The following is an 8,613-nucleotide window of genomic DNA, read 5'->3' as shown; positions in this document are numbered from 1 at the left end:
TAATTCATTCTTCAGTCCTGAGCAATTAGGTTTTTCCTAGGGGGAATAAATTCTGTACCATTCCATCTATTGACTTCTCTGTGAAATCCTATGAAATATGAACTTTCATTTCTACCTAGGAGAACTTTTACAGTGTTTTCTCTGATTCCTGATGAATTGCCTAAAAGTTGCAGTTAAAGATTTTTTCCCCAAAATATTGTTGGTATAATAAAAGATTTCACCTCTACTATGAGCTCTGATTGCTTGTACCTTAACCATGCATTAAAAATCTGTTGTTGCAGCTATTTGGACTCCATCCTACTATTTCCTCCATTGAATGTTACAGTGGTGTTAGAAAGAACATTGATATATGGAATACAATTATATTAGTAACACTCAATCTTTACTCCTTATCATCTTCCATTTTGTTTGAAAAGAACTGCAATTATGCTATGAAAAGGGGTAAAACCAGTTTTATTTAAGACTTCTTCCTTACTATTTCGACTAAAATTCATGTCCCTTCAGAACATTTTTGTGACATTTCTATTTTGTTTCAATTATGGCAAGAATGTCAAATGTATGTCCTGTGGGCAGGATTCAGCCCATGGAGCCATGCTTCTGACCCGCAGGGCTTGTAGAGGGGCCAGGAATTCAAGGGCAGAATGAGCAGAGGGCAGGGATTGCTGCTGAAGTCTGAGGCACAGAGTCCTGCTGGGAACATGCGTTGGAGGCAGGGGGTGAGCAACAGTTGTGTTATCCTCTGGAGCCACTGCAAGAAGCCCAATAGTCAAGACCTGGCCTGGGATGTGGGGTGAATTTGACACCCCTGGATTGTGGCATGCAATATTTTATAATGAATGCTCTGTATTTGCATATCTTAACTATCATGTTGGAGTACCCATGAGCCATTTGGCATGGCAGGGCATATGGTTATAAGCCATCAAACCCACAGCTACAGTCATAGATGGGCTTCATGTTTTGTTTGCTCTGACATACACATCTGACTTTACCTGAAAACTAAAATAATGTATGATATTAAATATCAAACTTTTAGAGTTCCTGTTAATTTGATACCACTTGAACATTTTTATCTCTACACATCACCACTCAACCAACAGTTGAAATAACGCCCCCCCAGCAAATGCAGCTAGAGGAAACACCATAAATACACATGCACACACATTCATATATATCAGAGAGGATTGTTTGTCTATATTATTATTTGTCTTTGTGGTCTTCAGGCCTCAAACAAGATTGAGAGTGTGCTGTGCTAAGCACATAGCAAGAGATAATCCCTCCCTTAGTTTATGATCTAAATAGCTAAGGCAGAGAGGGAAGAGTGTTGAAGTGATTTGTCCTACTTCATACAGCAGGGAAGTGGCAAAAATGGGAACAATACCAAAGTCTTTTTACTCCCCAACAAATCTCACCAACTAAAATATGCTGCCTGATATCTTTCAGAATTAAGCCAACAGATACAAAATTTCAGCTCTAACAATAAAAAAGTCATTTTTGAAGATCAAAAGGGTCAAACAAATACCTTTCCTGGACAGTTGGCTTGCTAAGTATTTCTAGTACTTGTGACAGGCTTTGTTACTATGGACTGGATAATCTAGTTTATAAATATAACCTGTTTCCTTTATCTATGGGCATTTCCTTCTATACATTCTTTATTTGATTCATGTTTTGCAATAAATGTATATATAATATTGTAGCAGTGGGACAAGGTGGACCAGTTGCTCTCTGCCAGGGAGAGCCCTGGGAATGGGGGCAGGCAGCTGGAGGCAGGTTGACTCTGGCTTGGTAAGGGCAGAGACAACCTAAATTTACCTGCAGGTGAGGAGATGCTGGAGATGGAGCAGCATGCCGTGCCACCATGGTGGTTTATCAGCACCTGCTCTCTTCAGGTTGGATGGCACATGGACGCTGATGTCATGCAACCATACCACGTCACCTCTAGAAAAGTGGAAGAGAAGCAGGTTGGAGGGAAGAGGAATGTACTGGGTGGTGAAGCCAAAGAGACACCAGAGCCAGAATGGAGCAGGGTTGTCTCTGCAGCCTGGAGGGGTCTCCAGCTACCCACCAGCCCTGGATCACATGGGTAGGGAAGCCCCATGGACCACGGCCCTCAAACCCTGGGAGGGGATTTTGTGAAGGGCAGCTGCTGGAACCTGAGGACCTGGCTCTGGAAGTAGGGCTGCCACTGGTCTATTTTCATTTTTTTCCCCTTGTTTTTTTCACTTCATGCATTTTTTTTCCTCTCTCTTTTTTGGATTATTTGTGGCACTTAACTGAGACTAGGTACAGGGAAATTACCCTGACCATTGGAGACCTGGGCTTGGGTGATGGGCCTGAACAATAGCCTGGTACTCACTGGGAGTAGAGAACAAATTGAGAACTCTATTATTTGTATGAGACCAATGAAATGATTATGAACTGTTTAAATGTGCTATAACTTGAAGCCTGCTCCACTCTGGAAGGGGGATGCCATATATTTACCTTAACTAGGGGGGTTATACTCCTTTTGTGTGAGCTGAACAAAAAAAATCTCACAGCTAAGTCCTGAATTGAACACACCAAGTTGCAGCAGTGTCCGAGCTGTGATTCAAAGCCTTGGACCTTTGGGAAGCCAAGTATAGCAGCTTGAGTTCCAGCACATTGGTATCCATCCTTATACCATTGGTTGGCATGTGGATAGGGTGTAGGGGAGAAGGAGCCCCAAAAAGAACCCACCAGAACTTGAGTACACCTGCAGGGATACCTATACCATCATTGGACCTTCCTCTTCTTTTTTAAGATCAAGGCATGGCAGGAAAGTTTAAGGCAGTGCCCTGGACACTTGTTGCATCAGCACTTACCCCATCCTGGTGGAGACATGATAAAGATGTTATACAGATCAATCACAAGCCTTTTACTGACTTAGATGAATTTTCTTGACTGAGGTCTTCCAATGGCTTCCATGTGGGTTCAGGCTGCAGCTGAATTTGCTGCAATACTAACTTTTGCACCTGAAGACTCTCATTATAACGATGCCCCTCCTTTTATATTGCCTCTCCCACAGGGTTGTGTTTGTTATTCAAGACTGAAGCCTACAAGATATGGCTAATTTCTCTTCTTTGAATTGTAACAGTAGATAGAGGCCCTGACTGACATCAGGAGCCCTACTGTGTTAGGCAGAATACAAATATATGTACAAAGCCAGTCCCTCCCAAAGAGAACTTGCAGTCTAAATAGTTAAGTCATGCAAAGGATGGGTGCCCTACATAGTGACCATGAGATCTTCCTATCCTGTCCAAAGTGACACAATGAATTAGTGGCACAGTTTATAGCTCGCTGGTGTTCACAACGCAAAATCCTGTTCTGGGCATTGGTGCTTAAAGTGTGCCTTTGGGCACAGGACTATTTAATTACTGTATCCATGCAGCAGCTACAGTTCTAGTCTCTTCTTCTAATACTGTTTTTGCATTAAGTTATGTGGGAGAAGAGGGGAAAGCATAATATGTACATAATTTCTTCAGAGGGAACAGGAGCTCAAGACACTCCCTCTCAGGGATGTGCCCTTGTGTAACTGGGCTAGAGTCATGCTCCCTCTTGCTATTCTTTCTGCCTCCATGAAACTTTCTATGCATGGAATAGCTTAGCAGGAGGGATAGAGAGTACCCTTATTCAACCTATTCTACAGTCTGGCAATTAGGGCACTCTTATAGAAGGTACAGTTTTGAACATATTTACACTGAGGATAGCCCAGTACTCAGGACCCCGACTTCGTATCATATGTCCTAACCCAGAGATTCTTATCTTAAAGGTCATCAGTATTAGCCATATTTTTGAATGAAAATGACTGTGGTTGTGTTTTGTATTTAATGCAAGGCTGCCTGTATGTGTTAGGTATGGTCAAAGCATACCTACTGGATTGGGTGCTCAGGGATGTACATGCAGATACATCTAGTTTGTAAATCTCAAAGTGACAGAGTTAGGAAATAGGTACAGAGATGCCGAGGCTAACCCAACTGCTGGTGTGTTTGGCTATAAGCAGTAGCAAAACTTTAGGTGTCCTCTTAGAGAGGAAATTTGTGGATTTGTGACAGCCTTTGTTACTATGGACTGAATAATCTAGTTTATAAATATAACCTGTTTCCTTTATCTATAGGCATTTCCTTCTATACATTCTTTATTTGATCCATGTTTTGCATTAAATGTATATATAATATTGTAGCAGTGGGACAGGGTGGACCAGTTGCTCTCAGCCACTCACAATCTACAGTCACACAGCTTAAAATAAGTTGTATGATCGTAGGAGGGGTGCGGCAAATGTCTTCATGTACCCTTGGATTTATGAGGCTCCACAACATTTGATTTTCCTGTTGATGCAAAGTTCTGTTCAGGCTACTTTATAATGGTGTTTGAGGCCTACATCAGAGTGGGTAGCTCTTTGCTAAGCATGAGGATAAGTGGATTTGCCATTAGCTGCTACGTTCTTGAGTGCTTCTGCAGTCTGCCTCAAAGCTTTAGCCATTTTTTTAACACTGATGGCATTTGGTTCATATTGTTGCCTCTCAGCTGAGCAGCTGCAATCAGGGAGTTCCAGCTCCTTAATGGAAGAGAAAACAGTGGCATGAATCCATGTTATAGTCTTAGTGCAGCCTTTCATTACATTATGCATACCAGCTCTTAAAGAGAGGTGGTTAGACAACACGTAGCCAAATATTTCTTTCATCAGCTGTAGGCAAAACATTAATCTACAGGGTGTTACTCTTATAAAATAACTTGATTCTACTGAAAGTAAATCAGGCACTAAACAGTCCCACTGCTGCTTACTGCTCTCCCAAACCCACACCTTAATGGTAACAATATAAACTTTTCCCATCAGAGACTGAGTAGTGTTCACACACCCAAAAAAAGATGCTGTAAAACTACACAACAGTATGACTAGTGGGTCCACAGCCTTTAGAGTTAGAACATAAATAAAAAATATAATCCCCTGACTCTAACCTCATAGAGGTAAAAGTAGATGGACAGTGCAAAGAAAAAACTAAATGGACATAAAAAAACCCTGGTACATTCCAATTATGTGCTCTCTATCAGACTATGGCAGCATAAGGATTTTTGTAGCCCCAGGAAAGTTAGAAGATGTGCGTCCCTCCCAGCCCACACTCACTCACAGATTGTAACTGCTGCAAGTGTTTGACTGGTCTCAACATGTTGGAGCCCTAGTTAACGCCTTATTCTTTCTTTTTGGGAAAAAGTGGGCATATCTACATGTGCATTAAAGTGCTGTAGTTATGGAGCATTAAGTTAAGCACTGAACAGTAGTGCATGCCTTTTGAGTGACACTAATGTGCAATAGACTAATTCTACCGTGCATCAGCACAGCTTTTGCCATGAATACTAATGCACGGTAGAATTAGTCTACTGCACATTTAGTGTCTCATGTATATGTGCTCACAGTGTTGTTTATGCTCAATCTTTTAGTTACAGAAGAAAGTCCACATAAAATGTCTGAATGCCACCTCCCTCTCCCCCTCCTGAAGGATGTTTCTGAATCTCTTGAACTCTTAGACCTGCCTTGAGGATGAAGTAGAGGACATAAGCAAGGTTTGGAGAGCTGCGTTTAAAACGAGGTTCTTTATGTGTTATTTTTCTATCACTTTTCAAAGAAACAATGTGTGTGTGTATCTTCTGTAGAAAACAAACAAAGAAAAAAACAATTAAGCAGATACCTGAGTTGCATCACCCATTTCCGCACTAACCTGACGAACTAGCCTAAGTCTATTTATTAATAGAATTTGATAATAAAGCAACTGAGTTGGCTACTGGAGAAATAGGTAATAGGATATACTGTTTTTTTCTTGATTAGATCAGAGTTGCTCTTATAAGCAGCTTTGTGTCAGTATTCATTGTTCTGAGTTCTAGGATTACTTTTCATAAGTTTTTCCCACCATTGCTTCAAAATATGCTGGTTACCGGGAGAAATATTCACTGAAATTTGTTCACTGAAACATTTGAGGAGGGAAAACTAAGAGAATACCAATAACATGGAAGCAAATGCATACTACATTACAAAAAAGGAGAAATTGATTATTTATGCTATTTTTTAGTCAATGATTTGTGTTGGTATTAATCACTTTTTTTAGCATTTAGTCTTTGCATTAGAGTAACACCTAAACATCTCAACAGAGAATAAACTCTCTATGCATTGACGTAGGAAACAAAGTGCTTACAAAGAGCTTACAGACAAAGCAGGCAAAGGGAGAGAAGAAGAAAATATCACCGTTTTTTTTGAGATGGTGGATTGAGGAACAGAGAGATTAAGTGACTTGCTATAGACACAATGTCTATAGCACTGACCACAACTGAAACCCGGTTTCCTAGTCTGCCCCCTTGACCACTGGTTCCTCCTGTGGTACTGGAAACACTCCTTTCAAAGACTTTACCTTCCTGAATCCCAGGCAATCTAAAAGAGGAGCAATGAAGAAGATATAATCTGTTTTGCAAAAGCAGTTGAGGACCCAAGTCACTGGATAAAGGTTCTTTTTCAAGAACCTTGAGCCCAGAGAGATTTTTCTGAACACCACATGGTACCAGGAACAAATAACATTAAAGAAAATAAAGTAAGCAGCTAAAAGCAACACCACAGCTGAAGTTCAGAAATGTGGAAAACAACTCAAAGTGATTTAAAGTCAGGACTGATAAAACATGGAAATGACACAAAGGTTAAGGACTGGTAAATGGTGAAGAGGGCAGATCACAGTTATAGAGCAAGATAGATTACTTGATAGACAGGGCACAAACACACAGTGGGTGCATCTACAAGAGATGCTTACTGTGCATTAGCCTAATAACACTGTGCAGTAGTGTGGTGGTTAAAAACCATGCTAATAGACTACTGCACAGTGTTATTAGGCTAATGTGCAGTAAGCATCACAAAATAACCATGTGTTGGCGTTACTGCACAGTACTGTGAATTCAATACTGTGATGCTTTATTAAGCAAGTACTAAACTAAATGTGCAGAATATAAGGCAACTAATAAATATGTAGACACACCCTATGTGTTTTAATAGGATCAAATCTAAAGTCATATTTGAACAAATAATTGAGGCCATACAAAATGAAGGACTCTCATCCTGGATGCCCTGATTTTGAAAAAAGCCTTAGAGGTTATAATAGAAGATTGGCTGAACATGACCTCCCACTGCATTACTGTAGCAAGAAAGGCTAATACAAACTTATGATGTGAAACAAAGGAATATCAAATAGGAGGAAGGAGATTAAATTACCTGTCTATTTTGCATTATGTGGTCTATTCTGGAATACTTTGGGGTATTCCAGGTACCACTGGTGGCTCATACAATATTTCCCTACCTCTGTTGGAAATATTTTTCCCAATATATTCCAAGTTCCCTTTTGCTTTTCTCCTTTCCACCTTGCCTGGGTGGTACAGACTTCTTGTGATGAACTAATAATACATGTTTTTCATCTAAGTTCATTCCAATTAAAGAGTTCCAAGATTATAGTATAAATCTTTACGATCGGTTCTAAAGTCCATAATCAAGCACTCATAATATTACCCGTTATCCAATTTCTATTAGCGCAGTCCTAAAATTCAGTTACTCTATCCCTGTTCCTCCTTATGAAGTCGTAATCCTTCCATGAAAGAAATTTCCTCTCTTATTTTCTCTGCTGAGGTCATTAATTAAAATTTTAAATACAACTGGATCCAAGACAACATTTGAGGAGTACTAGAAATAATCTTCCAATACCATAGTTCTCCTAATACAGTCTTTTCCTGTCTCTTTTTTAACTGGGTCCTGACTACAGTCGTTATACTAATTTGCTCCTTCTCCTGTTTAATTAATAATTCCCACTGGGACACCATATAAGATGCTTTACTGAAGTCCAGAAAGAACTCATCTACTGAGCTTTCTTTGTTTAGAAAATTGACTATTAAAGAAAAATACCAGGTTAGTCTAACATGATCTACCTCTAATAAAACCACATTGAATGTTATCCCATTTTCCATTCACCTCTCTGTCCATAATAATTGTTTTTTTCATATGCTTTAAAGCCTTGAAAAATAATGGATTAGTACTTGTTAGATAATTTTTCCTCCCTGGACTACTAAACTATTCAGAGCCAAAGTAGCATTTGTAAAATAGCTCAAATCCACTCTACAGGCTGGGCATGAGTGGAATGGGGGGAGAGAAGAGGAGATGACAGTAGAAGGTGGTTCTCATTCCCCAACTCTCCAATCCAGAAGAGTCTCAAGCTCTAACTTTATTCCAGTATCAAGCTCTAACTTTATTCCAGTATCATTGCTTCATATCTTAGTAGACTGACTTGTATTCACCTGGAAGATAGCCTTGCATACCCTGATGATAAATGCAGTCTCTCCCTCTGAAAAAATGAGATGTAGTTCTGAGTAACTTATTCAGACAATACCTGTGACTATGTATGCAGCCAAGTACCCCTTAACATCGCTGTCATATTCTTTTTATTTAATAGTTCTTTTTTTATTAAACGAAAAGGGGATGCAGCTTTATGTTATCAGTGAGCAATTCACTATAGAGCTTCTGCAGAAGCTCTCAAACTTTCCATAATACATGTTCATTCTTTGTGAGCAGATGAGCTTTAC

General features: G+C 39.8%; 1 long non-coding RNA gene across 1 annotated transcript; it reads right to left on the bottom strand.

The window, feature by feature from the left end:
* Positions 1-689: 689 nt before the first annotated feature.
* Positions 690-8,371, bottom strand: LOC109308203. Its single transcript, XR_002100536.1, has 3 exons — positions 8,329-8,371; positions 1,810-1,935; positions 690-996 (listed from the first exon to the last, which is right to left on the bottom strand). It is a non-coding gene; the product is annotated as an uncharacterized LOC109308203 (long non-coding RNA).
* Between the last annotated feature and the right edge of the window lie 242 nt (positions 8,372-8,613).

This window comes from Crocodylus porosus, unplaced genomic scaffold (genome assembly GCF_001723895.1).
Source record: "Crocodylus porosus isolate Cpor-Errol unplaced genomic scaffold, CroPor_comp1, whole genome shotgun sequence".
NCBI lineage: Eukaryota > Metazoa > Chordata > Crocodylia > Crocodylidae > Crocodylus > Crocodylus porosus.
The sequence above is the reverse complement of the archived record's forward strand: the minus strand, read 5'-3'. Positions and strand labels throughout refer to the sequence as shown.